At 39.7% G+C, this 18,353-nt stretch overlaps 1 protein-coding gene across 6 annotated transcripts in view; it reads left to right on the top strand.

Annotated features, from left to right (window-relative positions):
- PGBD2 (piggyBac transposable element derived 2) overlaps positions 1 to 18,353 on the top strand; it is a 36,684-nt gene that overhangs the window by 15,751 nt on the left and 2,580 nt on the right. Inside the window, exon 1 of one of the 6 annotated variants that reach the window (XM_042931386.1) lies at positions 13,066 to 13,090. The exons of the other annotated variants lie outside the window; for them this stretch is intronic. The gene's annotated coding sequence lies outside the window, so the exon portion shown is untranslated. Of the gene's footprint in view, positions 1 to 13,065; positions 13,091 to 18,353 lie in introns of those variants that run through there. 6 annotated transcript variants of the gene reach the window in all.

Below are 18,353 nucleotides of genomic sequence, written 5' to 3' on the forward strand. Positions count from 1 at the left end.
TTGGTTTGACCCCTGCGTCGGGTTCTGTGCTGACAGCTCAGAGCCTAGAGCCTGCTTCAGATCCTGTGTTTCCTTCTCTCTCTGCCCTTCCCCCACTCACTCACACGCTCTCTCTCTCTCTGTCTCTCAAAAATGAATAAGCATTAAAAAAATTTAAAAATGTGATTTACTTTCCTCATCTTTTAATCCACAAGATGGTTGCTACTGGGCCTGCTTCAGTCCCTGCAAGCCTTCCCACTCTAGGAGTCTTTTTGTTTGTTTGTTTCAAGTTTTATTTAAATTCTAGTTAGTTAACATATAGTGCAATATTGGTTTCAGTAGTAGGATTTAGTGATTCATCACTCACAGATAACACCTAGTGCTCATCACAAGTGTCCTCCTTAATGCCCATCACCCAGTTAGCGCATCTCCCCATCCACCTCCAACCCTCCAGCAACCCTCAGTTTGTTCTCTATAGTTAAGAGTCTCTTATGGATTGCATCCCTCCTTTTGTTTTATTCCTTCTCCTATGTGCATCTCTTTTTTTTTTTTCTAATTCCACATATGAGTGAAATCATAAGGTATTTGTCTAACTGAATTATTTCACTTACCACACTCTACCTCCATCTACGAATTTGCAAATGACAAGATTTCATTCTTTTTAATAACTAATATTCCATTGTGTGTGTGTGTGTGTGTGTGTGTGTGTATACACGACATCTTTATCCATTTATCAATTGATGGACATTTGGTCTCCTTCTATAATTTGGCTATTATTGATAATGTTGCTATAAATATGGGGTGCACATGCCCCTTAGAATCTGTGTTTTTGTATTCTTTGCATAAATACCTAGTAGTACAACTGCTGGATCATAGGGTAATTCTATTTTTAACTTTTGAGGAACCTCCATCTCTTTTAGAGTGGCTGTACCAATTTGCATTCCAACCATCAGTGAAAGGGAGCTCCCCTTTTCTCTGCATCTTCTCCTATATCCGTTGTTTTCTTGTGTTAATTTTAGCCACTCTGACAGGAGTGAGGTGGTATCTCATTGTAGTTTTGATTTGTATTTCCTTGATGAGTGGTTTTGAACATCTTTTCATGTTTCTGTTAGCCATTGGGATGTCTTCATTGGAGAAGATTCTATTCATGTCCTCTGCCAGTTTTTTAACTGGATTATTTTTTTTGGGAGTATTGCAGTTTATAAGTTCTTTATAGATTTGGATACTAACCCTTTATCAATCAGATATGTCATTTGGAAATATCTTCTCCCGTACCCTAGGTTGCCTTTTAGTTTTGTTGATAGTTACCTTTGCTGTGCAGGACCTATTTATCTTCTTCAAGTCCCAGTAGTTCATTTTCACTTTTGTTTCTGTGCTTCCAGTGATGTATCTAGTAAGAAGTGGCTATGGCCAGCGTCAAAGAGGTTGCTGCCTGTATTCTCCTCTAGGATTTTGATGGTTTCCTGTCTCACATTTAGGTCTTTCATCCATTTTTAATTTATTTTTGTATATGGTACAAGAAAGTGGTCCAGGTGTATTCTTCTGCATGTTGCTGTCCAGTTTTCCTAACACCATTTGCTGAAGAGTCTGTCTCTTCATTGGATATTCTTTCCTGCTTTATCAAAGATTAGTTTTACATACATCTCTGGGTCTCTTTCTGGGTTCTCTGTTTCACTGATCTTTTTGTCTGTTTTTATGCTAGTACCATACTGTATTGATGACTACAGCTTTGTAATACAGCTTCATGAAATCAGAAATTGTGGTGCCTCCAGCTTTGGTTTTCATTTTCAATATTACTTTGGCTATCTGGGGTCTTTTTTGGTTCCATACAAATTTTGAAATTGTTCTAGGTCTGTGAAATATGCTAGAGTTATTTTGATACAGATTGCATTCAATGTATAGATTGCTTTGGATAGTATAGACATTTTTACAGTATTTGTTCTTCCAGTCCATGAGCATGGAATGTTTCTCCATTTCTTCAGTTTTCTTCAATTTCTTGCATAAACATTCTGTAGTTTTCAGTGGACAGATCTTTTGCTTCTTTGGTTGGGTTTACTCCTATGTATTTTATGGTTTTGCTATAATTGTAAATGGGATTGAGCCCTTCATTTTCTTCTGCTTCATTATCGGTGTATAGAAATTCAATTGATTTCTTTATGTTAATTTTATTTTATTAAAAAAAATTTTTAATGCTTATTATTTTTGAGAGAGAGAGAGAGAGAGAGAGACAGAGCAAGCAGGGAAGGGGCAGAGAGAGAGACACAGAATTGGAAGCAGGCTTCAGGCTCTGAGTTGTCAGCACAGAGCCGAATGTGGGGCTCGAACTCACAGACCACGAGATCATGACCTGAGCTGTAGTAGGCCGCCCAACTGACCGAGTCACCCAAGCGCCCCTACATTGATTTTATATCCTGTGACTTTGCCAAATTCATGTATCAGTTCTAGCAGTATTTTGGTGAAGTTTTTTGAGTTTTCCACATAGAGTATCATGTCATCTGCAAAGAGTGAAAGTTTGACTTCTTTCTTGCCATTTTGGATGCCTTTCATTTGTGTTGTCTGATTGCTGAGGATAGGACTTCCATTACTATGTTGAACAACAGTGGTGAGAGTGTACATCCCTCTCATGTTCCTGACCTTAGGGGAAAAGCTGTCAGTTTTTCCCCATTGAGATTGATACTAGCTGTGGGTCTTTCATATGTGGCCTTTATTATGTTGCATTATGTTCCTTCTATCCCTACTCTCTGGAGGATTTTTATTAAGAAAGGATGCTGTATTTTGTCAAATGCTTTTTCTGCATCAATTGAGAGGATCTTATGGTTCTTATCCTTTATTAATGTGGTGTTATAATGTTGATTTGTGAATATTGAACCAGCCCTGCAGCCCAGGAATATATCCCACTTGATAATGGTGAATAATTTTTTCAATGCATTGTTGGATTCAACTTGCTAGTATCTTGTTGAGAATTTCTGCATCCATGTTCATCAAGGAGATTGGTCTGTAACTTTTACAGACACCCTTTTTAGTGGGAACTTTGTCTGGTTTTGGAATCAAAGTAATACTGGCTTCATAGAATGAGTTTGGAAGTTTTCCTTCCATTTGTATTTTTTGGAACAGCTCCAGAATAATAGGTATTATCTCGTCTTTAAATGTTTAGTAGAATTCCCTTGGGAATCCATCCACCCTTAGACCCTTGTTTGTTGGGAGATTTTTGATTACTGACTGAATGTCTTTGCTGTTTGAATTTTCTATTTCTTCCTGTTTCATTTTTGGTAGTTTGTGAGTTCCTAGGAAATTGGTCCATCTTCCAGATTGCCCTGTTTGTTGGCATATAATTTTCATAGTATTCTCTTATTGTAGTTTTCATTTCTGTGAGTCGGTTGTGATCTCTCCTCTTTCATTCGTGATTTTATTTACTTGGTCCTATTCCTTTTTCTTTTTAATAAATATGGCAAGGAGTTTATCAATTTTGTTAATTCTTTCAAAGAACCGGCTCCTGGTTTCATTGATCTGTTCTGTTTTTGTTTTGTTTTTTTTGTTTTTTTGATATCATTGATTTCTGCCCTAATCTTTATTATTTTCCTCTTCTTCTGGTTTTGGACTTTATTTGCTGTTGTTTTTCCAATTTCTTTAGGTATAAGGTTAGGTTATGTATCTAAGAATTTACTTCCTTATTTAGGAATGTCTGGATTGCTATATACTTTCCTCTTATGACTGCCTTTGTTGAATCCCAAAGGTTTTGGACAATAGTGTTTTCATTTCATTGGCTTCCATGTGTTTTTAAATTTCTTTTTTGATTTCTTGGTTAACCCATTCATTCTTTAGTAGGATTTATTTTTTTTTTAATGTCCAAATATTTGTGGTCTTTCCAAATATTTTTTCTTGTGGTTGATTTCAAGTTTCATAGTGTTTTTGTCTAAAAATATGCATGGTATGATGTAAATCTTTTTGTACTTGCTGAGTGCTGATTTGTGACCCAATATGTGATCTTTTCTGGAGAATGTTACATGTGCACTGGAAAAGAATGTGTGTTCTGCTACTTTAGGATGAAATGTTCTGAATATAACTGTTAAGTCCATCTCGTGCATTGTATCAATCAAAGCGATTATTTTCTTTCTTGTTGATTTTCTGTTTACATGATCTGTCCATTGTTGTAATTTGTGTGTTAAAGTCCCCTACTACTATGGTATTTTTATCAATGAGTGTCTTTCTGTTTGTGATTGATTTGTAATTTGGTTGTTCCCAACTTGGCAGCATAGATATTTACAACTGTTAGATCTTTTTGTAGATAGACCCCTTAATTATTATATAATGCCCTTCCTCATCTCTTGTTACAGTCTTTGTTTTAACATCTAGTTTGTCTGATATAGGTATGTCTATTCTGGCTTTCTTTTAATGTTCATTGCCACGATAGATGGTTTTCCATCGCTTTACATTCAATCTGCATATGTCTTTAGGTTTAAAATGAGTCTCTTGTAATCAGCATATAAATGGGTGTTGTTTTTTTTTTGTTTTTTTTGTTTTTTTGTTTTTTTTTTTAATCAATTCTGATACCCTATGTCTTTTGATTGGAGCATTCAGTCCTTTTACATTTAGAGTGATTATTGGAAGATATTAATTTAGTGCCATTGTGTGTCCTGTAGAGTTGGTGTTTCTGTTGATGTTCTCTCTGGCCCATTCTAATCTTTGTTGCCTTTGGTCTGATTTTTGTTTGTTTGTTTTGTTTTTTCTCCACTCAAAAGTCCTCCTTATGATTTCTTGCAGGGCTGGTTTTGTTTGGGGTACTATTTATCTCTTTTTCTATTCTGAATGACAGCCTTTCTAGATAAAGAATTCTTGGCTGCATATTTTTCCTATAAGCACGTTGAATATATACTGCCACTCCTTTCTGGTCTGCCATGTATCTGTGGAATATCCACTGCAAGCTTGATCTGTCTTCCCTTGTGGGTTAAAGACTTTTTTCCTTGCTGCTTTCAGGGTTCTTTCCTTGTCTGTGTTTTGTGAATTTGACTATGATATGCTGTAGTGATGTTGGTTTTTGTTAAATCTAATGGGAATTCTCTGTGCTTCTTGAATTTTGATGTCTGTATCTTTACCCAGATTAGGAAAGTTTCAGCTATAATTTGCTAACATAAACCTTCTGCCCCCTTTTCTCTTTCCTTATTTTCTGTGACTCCTATAATACAAATGGTATTCCTCTTTAATAATTTATATTCTCTCAGTCTTGTATCATAGTCTTTTGCCTTTGTTTCCTTCTTTTTTCTGTTTCCTTATTTTCCATAATTTTATCTTCTGTATTATTGATTCTCTTCTCTGCTTTGTCTATCTTTGCCAACAAGGTGTCCATTCAAGATTACATCTTGGTTATAGCATTTTTAATTTTGGCCTGACTATATTTTAATTCTTTTATCTCTGCAGAAAGGGATTCTCTGGCATCTTCTGTGCTTTTTTCAACTCCAACTAATATTATTATAATTGTGGCTTGAAATTCTAATTCACTCATCATTCTTATATCTGTGTTGATTAAATCCCTGGCCATCATTTTTTCATGTTCTTTCTTTTGGGGTGAATTCCTCTGTCTTGTCATTTTGGAGGCAAAAAAAAAAAAAAAATTAAAATTAAAAAAATTACAAACAAGATAATACAATACAAATCAAATAATGGAAGCTAGATACTAGGTGTGTTTCTTTTTTCTTTTTTTAATTTTTTTTAATGTTTATTTATTTTTGGAGAGACAGAGCATGAGCAGGGGAGGGGCAGAAGAGGGAGTCACAGAACGTGAAGCAGGCTCCAGGCTCTGAGCTGTCAGCACAGAGCCTGATTCAGGGCTCGAACTCACGAGCTGTGAGATCATGACCTCAGCTGAAGTCAGACACTTAACCAACTGAGCCACCCAGGTGCCCCTAGGTGTGTTTCTTTCTGCTTGTTGAGAGGTTGATAGAAAAGAGAGAAAAAAAAGGAAAACAAAAAACTATAAACAAAATTAAAAAAAAATTTTAATGTTTATTTATTTTTGAGAGAGAGAAAGAGTATGACTGGGGGAGGAGCAGAGAGAGAGGGAGACACAGAATCGGAAGCAGGCTCCAGGCTCTGACCTGTCAGCATGGAGCCTGACATGGGGCTCGAACTCACAAACCGTGAGATCATGACCTGAGTCAAAGCTGGATGCTCAACTGACTGAGCCACCCAGGCGCCCCTATAAACAAAATTTTAAATTGAAAAATACAGTTCTTAAGTAATAGAATAAAATAAGGAAAATAAAAAAAATAAAAAATTGCTTTTTCTGTATCCAAGAAAGAGAAAAGAATGAAGGGAAAAAAAAGATAAGCAAAAACAGAAGGAAAGAAAACGAACAAACAAATGAAGAAGCAAACAGAATGAAACCTGAATGAAGTACATTCATTTTCCCCTAGAATGAAATCTTCGTAAGACACTATAATTCATAGACTAAGTAGGTGGAAGGATTTGTCCTGGTCTTCTGGGGCATGTGCCTAGAGGGCACAGCTGGGTGGGGCGTGGGGTAACTGTTTCTGTTCTCCATTTGGTGGCACTGCTTAGCTTATAGGTGTCGATCAAGGAGTGCATCCATGCATGTATGCTTGTTAGTGGTGAGAATGACTTCACAGAGCTCTCTAGTGTCTGATGTGGGAATTTTTGCCCTTGTGGACACGCATTCAAGTGCCTCTCCTTGGTCTCAGGCCTCTATCTGCTCCCTGCCTTCACCCTGTCTGTGTTCAAGCTGTGTCCCTTCCAGGTGGCACCTCCCTCCCGAGTTTTATCTCACACAGAGCTGTGTTTCAAAACCCCTCACTTCAGAGATCCCTGTGGCTTGGACCCATGCTAATGCTTTGGGGAAGGGTGTCCACAGAAAACATTCGCACGATCCCACAGCAGCAGAGGCTCAGAGTTTATGGTGAATCACAGCACATACCCTGTACAGGTCATGGTGCACTGTGGCATCTTTGTTTCAGTACTACAGCTACATGGTAGCTCTCTGGGATAAGCCAGGAATTTTGCCCATGGGGAAGCCTATGGCCTCTACCAAGTACACTCCAATCAGAAGAACCACTTTTCCCCAGGTGGCACATGGACCCCTCAAACCATGCTTCCTGCTCCTGGGGATTCACCTGACTTACTCACCAGAGCACTGCCAAGCACTGAGCTCCAAAACTTCAGATTCTGTCCTATTATAGAATATAGCTATATATAGAATCCTGGTGGTATTGAAATCCCCTCCTTTCTTCCATCAGTGGTTTTTGTGAACAGATTTCTTGTCTAGTCCCATGCGAGTGTTTTCACTCTTTCTTTCTTTCTTTCTTTCTTTCTTTCTTTCTTTCTTTCTTTCTTTCTCTCTAGCTACTTTTGGGGGCAGTGCTTTTCTTGCATGATCCTGATGTGCTGCCTTCTCCCCAGTCCTCTCTCTGCAAAAATGGCTTCCTACCCTCTACGGCTCCGCAGCTTTTCTCCCCCCAGTTCACCTCTCCACACCATGTACCTGCTAAGTTCTCTGATTCAAATTATGCAGATTGTTGCAATAATTCTCAGATCAATTTCCTAAGTGTTCAAAATGGTTTGATGCTGATCTAGCTGTGTTTCAGGGACAAGACAAGCTCAGGGTCCCCTTACTGCTCTGCCATCTTAACTCCTACCTGTCTGGGAAACTCTTTATCTCTCCTTCTATTCTAAATGGCAGCACTGCTGGATAAAGTATTCTTGGCTGCATATTTTTCCCATTCACTTTGAATATATCATGCCACTCCCTTCTAGCCTGCCAAGTTTCTGCTGATAAGTATGCTAACCTTATTTGTCTTCCCTTATGACTTAGGGATTTCTTTTTCCTTGCTGCTCTCAGGATTTTTTCCTTAACTCTGTATTTTGCAAATTTTACTACAATATGTCTTCGTGTTGCCCTGCTTTTGTTGATTATGGTGGGAGTTCTCTGTGTGTCCTTGACTTGAATGTTTGTTTCCTTCCCCAGATTAGGGACATTTTCCACAATAATTTGCTCAAATAAGTTTCTGCCCCTGTTTTCTTCTCTTCTTCTGGCACTCCTGTGATACAAATGTTATTACGTCTTATGGAGTTGCTGAGTTCCCTATTGTCTACATTCTGATCTAATGTTTTCTTTCCCTATTCTTCTCAGCTTTATTATCTTACATAATTTTATCTTACATATCACTTATTCCTCTGCTTCTTCCATTCTTATGGTCATAGAATCGGTTTCACATCTCAGTTATAGCATTTTTTATTACTGTCTGACTAGTTTTTAGATCTTTTATCTCTGTGTTAAGAGACTCCTTGGTGTCTTCTATGCTTTTCTCAAGCCCAGCTATATCCTTATGATTGTTGTTTTAAATCCTGGTACAGGCATATTACTTATATCTATTTTGATTAGATCTCTGGCTATGACCTTTTCTTATTTTTTTTTTTGTGATCCATTTCTCCATCTTGGCACTTTGCTTTAGTCTCTGTTTTCTCTGTGTTAGGAAAGCCTGTTATATTTCCTGCTTCTGAGAGTAAAGGCTATATTAAGAAGATGCTATATACTGACCCCGGCTTGGCGCTCCAGGAAGTGTTTCTGGTGTGCAGTTTGTACACTCTGCTTTTGTGTTTTAACTGCTCTTTCCCTCACATCAGTCCTCTGCAGTTTCACCTTGTCTGTACTGGGTTGTGTTTGGACCTTGCCCAGTGTGTGGTGAGTTTTAACTCGGTGTGTTTTGGTCTGCTTGTTCAAAAGGCCAGATCCATTTTCCACTAGAGCTGAAGTTTTGCATCACTCCATTGTCAGTAGACTTGGTAGGTGTAAGGGGTTTGTGCTCATCTTCTAGCAGAGGGACCTGCTTCTGCTCTGGCTCTCAGGCACAATTGCACTCAAGAAAAAGCACCTGCAGAGCCTACAGGGGCGGGTCTTGGTGTAAGTGGCTCAGGCCTCTACTGTGTGTGCTGTGTTTCTCACTTAAGTCTGCCTGTGCTGATAGGTGGGGAATTAATATAGTTTCAGCCCACTGTCTTCCTGCAGAGGGGCATTTGCGCCCACTGATGTTCAGGAAACCCTCACTGAAGATCGAACAATCTCCCCTCCTGTGTCCCAGGAATCCCTCAGATCTCTCTGCCTTCACCCATTCTGTGTCTGAGCCTTTTGCCCACCCAGCATCATGGTCCTGTGCTGGACACAACCTGTGCTGAGTTTCAGAACTCCAAAGGGACCTGGCATGGTTGGCCCTGCACTAATCATTCGGGGTGGGGTCTCACTACACTGTGGCTGGTGCCTGCTTGTCTCAGAAGGGTAGTCACAGAATGTGCGGGCACTTGGAGTATGGTAAAGCACAGCGAAAGGCTGATTTTCAGGTTACCTGGTCTCAGCAGGTGTCTCTGCTCCTATTGGAATGAATAGGGTAGCTCAGTGGCACCCGCTGGCAGTGCCACCTCTCTCAAATGCACTATAAGGAGGAGATCTGTCTGTCCCAGTGTGGCCCAGGGTATCTGCAGACCATCTGTCTTCTCCCAGGCCTCTGCCCTCCCTCTCAACAGAAGCACATCTGTGCTGGTCAGGTTCTGTCTCTGGTCATGGCATGGACTTCTAAAACTTCTGACTTTGAGTTCCACTGCCTGGAAAAACTTGGCAATAGTCAGCCGCAATTGTTTTGCTTCTCAGTGGTTTTGGGGAAGTGTTTTTCTTGTGCAGTGCCCTGCATGCACATGCTTTCTCACATGTGCTCTCTGTCTCTGAATCTCTTTCCTGTGTGATCAGGGCTCTTTACCCCCCACAGCACCTACGATTCTTTTCTCGCTAATCACTTCTCTGCACCTCCTCCCTTCCACAGTGTGGCCTCTTTTATCCCTGTAGTTGTGCAGTTTGTTCTCTCAGTCCTCACATTCATTTCTTGGGTGTTTGGAATGGATTTGATATTTATCTAGCTATGTTTGATGGACAAAGCAAGTATAGGGTCCCCCTACTACTCTGACATCTAAATCCTGTCCTACTCCAGGAGTCTTAACAACTATGTACAGAAAGTTTTTGGAGGCATGGGGGCACATAGGAGCTTAGATAGTGAGAGTGGTGGAAACCCTGACTATATAGGCCTGGATCTGCTGCTCGAAAATAGGAGAGGCTGAGAAGATGGCAAGTTGTCTATTGACCCCTGAGAACCTCTCAGTCTGAGGTCCATGGGAAGTGCTTCAGATTTCCTATCCTTGAAAGCTGGGTTCCCTTTCTGGCATAGCATGAGAAATACCTTGCCTTCCCTGAGGTCAGATCTCCTGTGCCCTAGTAGACTCTAGCACAGAGGCTGATGGAGTCCGTGTTCACCAAATGAGGTTGTAGTGAATCTCTAATGCAGTGAACTCCCAAGTCCAAGGGTAGGTCTGTAGAGAAATAACCTTTGCGGTAAAGCTTGTGTCTTCCCTCTGGTTTGAGATTCTTCTCATGTGGAGGTTGGGCCAGAGTGACACAGGGCAGCAGTAGAGCCCACCTTCCTTGCCCGTCCATTCTCATAGCCAGTGATGTGTGTCACTGCCCCTTCTGCATCCTACTAGAGGGCTTCCTGTGACAGCTGAACACTATTGAATGTCCTCATTAGGGCCTATAGAGCCCTGTGGGTCCTGGTCCTGGCAGCCTATGCTCTGCTCTCCTCCCTTTACTACATCTGAAGTCTCACTGACCTCCTTGCTGTTCACAGTTATCAAGTCCCTTCAGGCTCAGGGCCTTGTGCCTACAATTCTTTTTCTCTGCCTGGGACACCCTGTTTCTAGCTGTCTGTAAGGCTCCCTCCCTCTTTTTTCAGGCCACCTGCCTGGGAGCCTTCACTTATCATCCATCTAAAATAGTAACCCCAGTCCTACTCCTTTGCTACATTCTCTGCCCATTGTCCAGGATGGCCCCCATCTTGCATAGCTACTTGTGTGCTGAACTGTCATCTTTCACCTCCAGGTAGACAAGTGCTGTGCAGGTCAGGAGCGGAGTGTGTCCATTGTCAGTTGCTGGGAAGTGCCTGCTCGTGGTTGGTGCTCATTAAATATAGGTATCTCTTGTCATCCATTTAGATCCTAGTGCACAGGGAAAGTTAGGATAGATGGGGTTTCCATGTTTTCTGAATCTGTTTGGCTTCTGAATTGCAGCTAGTGTATAGTAAGATGTCTGATACTGAGGGAACCATCTGAAAATTTGTCTGAATCTGTTCAGGTCCTGATATTGGGTAGTAAGCAGTCAAGTAGGGAGAGCTTGGGAATTTGGGAGGGAGGAACCTTGTATTTGCCAAATTAATAAGGGAAAGGGAAGACAAAGGTAAGACTGAAGCATGAAAGTAGAGCTGCTGGGGCCAATGAATCAGAAGATATCAGTGGATGTCACTTCAGCAGTCTAGGCTTCCTTTTTGGTGGTTACTGTCATTTGGGTAATGACAGTAGCACCTGTCATTTATCAGTAAAGGGAATTCTGTATTCAAGACACATTAAGAAGGAAGGAGGTATGTAACATTTCTTTGTTGTTGTTACCTAGTTTTTATTTAAATATAGTTAGTTAATATACAGTCCAGTATTGGTTTCAGAACTAGAATTCAGTGATTTACAAAGTTGGCATTTTTTTCCCCAAGATTTTATTTAAATTCAAGTTACTTAACATATAGGTGTATCAGAAGTAGAATTTAGTGATTTATCACTTACATATAACACCCAGTGCTCATCACAAGTGCCCTCCTTAATACCCAACACCAATTTAGCCTATCTCCCACCATCAGCCCTGTTTGTTCTCTGTTGTTAAGTCTCTTGTGGTTTCTTTTCTTCTCCTTCTTCCCTCCATTCCCATATGTTCATCTGTTTTGTTTCGTACATTCCACATATAAGTGGAATCATATGATGTTTGTTTTCTCTGATTGACTTATTTTGTTTAGCAAAATATATTCTAGCTCCATCTACGTCATTGGAAATGGCAAGATTTCATTCCTTTTGATGCTAATATTCCATTGTATGTATGTATGTATATATATGTATACATATACACCACATCTTCTTTTTTAATTTATTTTATTTTTTTAATTTACATTCAAATTAGTTAGCATATAGTCCAACAATAATTTCAGGAGTAGATTCCTTAATGCCCCTTGCCCATTTAGCCCATCCCCCCTCCCAAACCCTCCAATAACCCTCAGTTTGTTCTCCATATTTAAGAGTCTTTTATGTTTTGTCCCCCTCCCTGTTTTTATATGATATTTGCTTCCTTCCCTTGTGTCCATCTGTTCTGTGTCTTAAAGTCCTCATATGAGTGAAGACATATGATATTTGTCTTTCTCTGACTAATTTTGCTTAGCATAATACCCTCTAGTTCCATCCATGTAGATGCAAATGGCAAGATTTCATTCCTTTTGATTGCCTAGTAATATTCCATTGTGTATATATACATATACCACATCTTCTTTATCCATTCATCCATGTGTGGACATTTGGGATCTTTCCATTCTTTGGCTATTGTTGATAGTACTGCTATAAACATTGGGGTGCATGTGTCTCTTTGAAACAGCATACCTGTATCCCTTGCATAAATACCTAGTAGTGCAATTGCTGGGTCATAGGGTAGTTCTATTTTTAATTTTTTGAGGAATCTCCACACTTTTCCAGAGTGGCTGCACCAGCTTGCATTCCTACCAGCAGTGGAAAGAGATCCTCTTTCTCTACATCCTTGCCAACATCTGTTGTTGCCTGAGTTGTTAATGTTAGCCATTCTGACAGGGGTGAGGTGGTATCTCATGGTAGTTTTGATTTCTATTTCCCTGATGATGAGTGACGTTAAGCATTTTTTCATGTGTTGGTTGGCCATCTGGATGTCTTCTTTGGAGAAATGTCTATTCATACTTTTTGCCCATTTCTTCACTGAATTATTTGTTTTTTTGGGTGTTGTTGATAAGTTCTTTAGAGATTTTGCAACTAACCCTTTATCTGATATGTTGTTTGCAAATATCTTCTCCCATTCTTTCGGTTGCCTTTTAGTTTTGCTGATTGTTTCCTTCGCTATGCAGAAGATTTTTATTTTGATGAGGTCCCAGTAGTTGATTTTTGCTTTTGTTTCCCTTGTCTCCAGAGACGTGTTGAGTAAGAAGTTGCTGCAGCCAAGATCAAAGAGGTTTTTGCCTGCTTTCTCCTCGAGAACTTTGATGGCTTCTTGTCTTACATTGAGGTCTTTCATCTATTTTGAATTTACTTTTGTGTATGGTGTAAGAAAATGGTCCAGGTTCATTCTTCTGCATGTCGCTGTCCAGTTTTTCCAGCACCACTTGCTGAAGAGACTGTCTTTATTCCATTGGATAGTCTTTCCTGCTTTGTCCAACATTAGTTGGCCATACATTTGTGGGTCCATTTCTGGGTTCTCTATTCTGTTGGATTGATCTGAGTGTCTGTTCTTATGCCAGTACCATACTGTCTTGATGATTACAGCTTTATAGTATAGCTTGAAGTCTGGGATTGTGATGCATCCTGCTTTGGTTTTCTTTTTCAAGATTGCTTTGGCTATTCGGGGTCTTTCCTGGTTCCATACAAATTTTAGGATGATTTGTTCTAGCTCTGTGAAGAATGCTGGTGTTATTTTGATAGGGATTACATTGACTGTGTAGATTACTTTGGGTAATATCGACATTTTAACAATATTTGTTCTTACTATCCAGGAGCATGAAATCTTTTTCTATTTTTTTTGTGTCATCTTCAATTTCTTTCATAAGCTTTCTATAGTTTTCAGTGTATAGATTTTTCACCTCTTTGGTTAGATTTATTCCTAGGTATTTTATGTTTTTTGGTGCAACTGTAAATGGGATTGATTCCTTGATTACTCTTTCTGTCGCTTCATTGTTGGTGTATAGGAATGCACCCGATTTCTGTGTATTGATTTTATATCCTGCAACTTTGCTGAATTCATGAATTCAGTCTAGCATTTTTTTGGTGGAATCTTTTGGGTTTTCCATATACCGTATCATGTCATCTGCAAAGAGTGAAAGTTTGACCTCCTCCTGGCTGATTTAGATGCGTTTTATTTCTTTGTGTTGTCTGATTGCAGAGGCTAAGATTTCCAATAGTATGTTGAATAACAGTGGCAAGAGTGGACATGCCTGTCTTGTTCCTGACCTTAGGAGGAAAGCTCTCAGTTTTTCCCCATTGAGAATGATATTACCGTTGGGTCATTCATATATGACTTTTATGATCTCGAGATATGCTCCTTCTATCCCTAATTTCTTGAGGGTTTTTATAAAGAAAGGATGCTGTATTTTGTCAAATGCCTTCTCTGCATCTATTGAAAGGATCATATGGTTCTTTCCTTTCTTTAATTGATGTGATGAATCACGTTAATTGTTTTGTGGATATTGAACCAGCCCTGCATCCCAGGTATAAATCCCACTTGGTCATGGTGAATAATTTGTTTAATGTATTGTTGGATCTGGTTGGCTAATATCTTGTTGAGGATTTTTGCATCCATGTTCATCAGGGAAATTGGTCTATAGTTAGTTCTCCTTTTTAGTGGGACCTCTGTCTCATTTTGGAATCAAGGTAATGCTGGCTTCATAGAAAGGATTTGGAAGTTTTCCTTCCATTCCTATTTTTTGGAACAGCTTCAAAAGAAAAGGTGTTAATTCTTCCTTAAATGTTTGGTAGAATTCCCCTGGAAGCCATCTGGCCCTGGATTCTTGTTTTTTAGGAGATTTTTGATTACTCATTCGATTTCCTTATTGGTTATGGGTCTGTTCAAATTTTCTGTTTCTTCCTGTTTCAGTTTTGGTCGTGTATATGTTTCTAGGAATTTGTCCATTTCTTCCAGATTGCCCATTTTATTGGCATATAATTTCTCATAATATTCTCTTAGTATTGTTTTTATTTCTGCTGTGTTGGTTGTGATCTCTCCTCTTTCATTCTTGATTATATTTATTTGGGTCCTTTCCTTTTTCTTTTTGATCAAACTGGCTAGTGGTTTGTCAATTTTGTTAATTCTTTCAAAGAACCAGCTTCTGGTTTCATTGTTCTGTTCTACTGTTTTTTTGGTTTCCATAGCATTGATTTCTGCTCTAATCTTTGTTATTTCCTGTCTTCAGCTCGTCTTGGGTTTTATTTGCTGTTGTTTTTCCAGCTCTTTAAGGCGTAAAGTTAGGTTTTGTATCTGAGACCTTTCTTCCTTCTTTAGGAAGGCCTGGATTGCTATATACTTTCCTCTTATGACCACCTTTGCTGAGTCCCAGAGGTTCTGGGTTGTGGTGTTATCATTTTCATTGGCTTCCGTGAACTTTTTAATTTTCTCTTTAACTTCTTAGCCCATTCATTCTTTAGTAGGATGTTATTTAGTCTCCAAGTATTTGTTACCTTTCCAAATTTTTTCTTGTGGTTGATTTCAAGTTTCATAGCATTGTGGTCTGAAAATATGCATGGTATGATCTCAATACTTTTGTACTTGTTGAGGGGTGATTTGTGTCCCAGTATGTGGTCTATTCTGGAGAAACGTTCCATGTGCACTGGAGATGAATGTATATTCTGCTGCTTTAGGATGAAATGTTCTGAATATATCTATTAAGTCCATCTGGTCCAGTGTGTGATTCAAAGCCATTGTTTCCTTGTTGATGTTTTGATTAGATGATCTGTCCATTGCTGTGAGTGGGGTGTTGAAGTCCCCTACTATTATGGTATTACTATCAATGAGTTTCTTTATGTTTGTGATTAATTGATTTATACATTTGGGCGCTTTCACATTTGGAGCATAAATGTTTACAATGGTTAGGTCTTCTTGGTGGATAGACCCCTTAATTATGATATAATGCCCTTCTTCATCTCTTGATACAGTCTTTAGTTTAAAGTCTAGAGTGTCTGATATAAGTATGGCTACTCCGGCTTTATTTTGTGGACCATTAACATGATAGATGGCTCTCCATCCCCTTACTTTCAATCTGAAGGTGTCTTTAAGTCTAAAGTAGGTCTCTTGTAAACAGAATATACATGGATCTTGTTTTCTTATACATTCTGTTACCCTGTGTCTTTTGATTGGAGCACTGAGTCCGTTGACATTTAGAGTGATAACTGAAAGGTATGAACTTATTGCCATTATGTTGGTTGCAGAGTTGGAGTTTCTGGTGGAGTTCTCTGGTCCTTTCTAGTCTTTGTTGCCTTTTTTTTGTTTGTTTGTTTATTATTTCATCTTTCTCCCCTCAGAGAATCCCCCTTAAAATTTCTTCCAGGGCTGGTTTAGTGCTCACAAACTCCTTTAATTTTCTTTTGTCTGGGAAACTTTTTATCTCTCCTTCTATTTTGAATGACAGCCTTGCTGGATAAAGAATTCTTGGCTGCATATTTTTCTGAATCAGCACATTGAACATAATCCTGCCACTCCTTTTTGGCCTGCCAAGTTTCTTTGGATAGGTCTCCTGCAAACCTGATCTGTCTTCCCTTGTAATTTAGGGACTTTTTCTCCCTTGCTGCTTTCATGATTCTTCCTTGCCTGAGTATTTTGTGAATTTGACTATGATATGCCTTGTTGATGGTCAGTTTTTGTTGAATCTAATGGGGGCCCTCTGTGATTCCTGGATTTTGATGTCTGTGTCTTTCCCCAGGTTAGGAAAGTTTTCTGCTGTGATTTGCTCATAACCCCTTCTAGTTCCATCCATGTAGTTGCAAATGACAAGATTTCATTCTTTTTGATTGCCAAGTAATACTCCACATCTTCTTTATCCATTCATCCATATAGCTCCTCCTTTCTTACAGTGGAGAGTGTTTGGACCTTTAGCTGGGATTGCTTTGATTTGTTCATTAAAATAAGCCTGGAAAAAAAAAACAAACAAAACAAACAAACAAACAATAAAAAACCTGATCCTGTAAACGAAGAAAGGGAAAAGGAACAAAAAACACCAATCAAAAAACTATAAGCTGAATTCAAAGAGAAAGAAAGCTAAAAAAAAAAAGACAAATAAAAGAAAAAAGAAGCTTGACCCTCCCAAAAAGGAGAAAGGAAATGAAAATAGCAAACTAACAAACATATAAAACAGTATGAGCCTGATTCTAGAAGAAAAAAGAAAGAAAAACAAATAAACAAACAAATGGGGAAATGGGGGGGGGGGGGGCTGTGGTAGAAAAAAAGTAAACCTGGTCCTGTTTCCACCAGAACTACATGTGTCATTTTGAAGCATTCAATTTTCAGTACAGTTGGTACATGCAGGGTGCTGCCTATGGTGGTCTTCTGCGTGAGAGACTGACTGAAATGGCTCAGAGTCAGTCTTACTCCAGTAAATAAGCAGTTACCAGGCACTTTGAGGCAGGTTGTGGTGTAACCGGGTCCCACCTCTGCTGGGGGCTGCTGTGTTGGTCTCAGAAGTCCCACTGTGTTGGTGTTGGGGGAAAATGACACCACCCCAATCTTTGTCCCCAGAAAGAATCTCACATCCCCCACCATTCAGGCAGTCCTCACAGATAGTAAGGGCAGTCAACTTGCCCTGCACCACAGCTTTCTTGAGTTTTTCCTTGGTGTGCAGCTGGAATACAAAACTTGAAAACTTAATGGGCAAAGCACTACATGGACCTGCTTCCCTCCTCTGGAGTAGAGCCTCTGCGTGCTGTGTCAGATGGTTTTTGTCCCAGAAGAATAGTTCCTCACCAGCATGTTGTGTGGAGTGTATACTGTAGCACCACTGAAAGCAGCAACAAGGTCATATGCTATCTGCTGTATCTCTGTCCCCTGCTGATGAAACGCCATTAGCTGGCACCTATAGGTTCTTTTGTCCTTGGAGAGGCAATAAACCTCTTCCAAAAGTACTCCAGGAAGGGGAATGTTCTCTCCCAGTGTGCCTTGAAGGTCCCTACACCAGGCTATGCACTCTGGGGCCAGCTCCTTCCTTCCCCCCATGACCACACACTACAGCTCTCTGCTAGAGAGTCACACACTTCCAAAACTTCAGGGTTGAACTCCACACGCTGTTTGCAAACTACTATAAAACATAACAAAAACCTGTAACTCTCAGTACTTCTTGCACCCCAGTCTGTGGTCTAGAGAGATTTTCCTCTTGTGTGAACCCAGTGCTATACTCTGTCAACACCTCTCTCTTTCCCTCCCTTCTTTTCTCTTACCAGAAAGGGTTTCCTCCCCCTCTGCAGCACTGCCATTTTTCTATCCACCAATTCATATCCATGTGCCTCACACCTGCCACCCTGTCTCCCTCCAACCATGCAGGTCCTTCTGCCACTCTGCAGATCGATCTCCTGGGTGTTCCAAGTGATGTGACCTCGGTATAGCTATGTTTGGGGGATGAGAAAGCTCAGGGTTCCCCTATTTCTCCTCTATCTTACCTCCTCCCCCTGGAACTTCTCTTTAGAATGCCTCCTATCATTAAAATACTTTTGCACTTGAAAGAGTAACCTATGTTAGGAAA

The sequence above is a fragment of the Panthera leo genome, chromosome A1 (genome assembly GCF_018350215.1).
Source record: "Panthera leo isolate Ple1 chromosome A1, P.leo_Ple1_pat1.1, whole genome shotgun sequence".
Taxonomy (NCBI): domain Eukaryota; kingdom Metazoa; phylum Chordata; class Mammalia; order Carnivora; family Felidae; genus Panthera; species Panthera leo.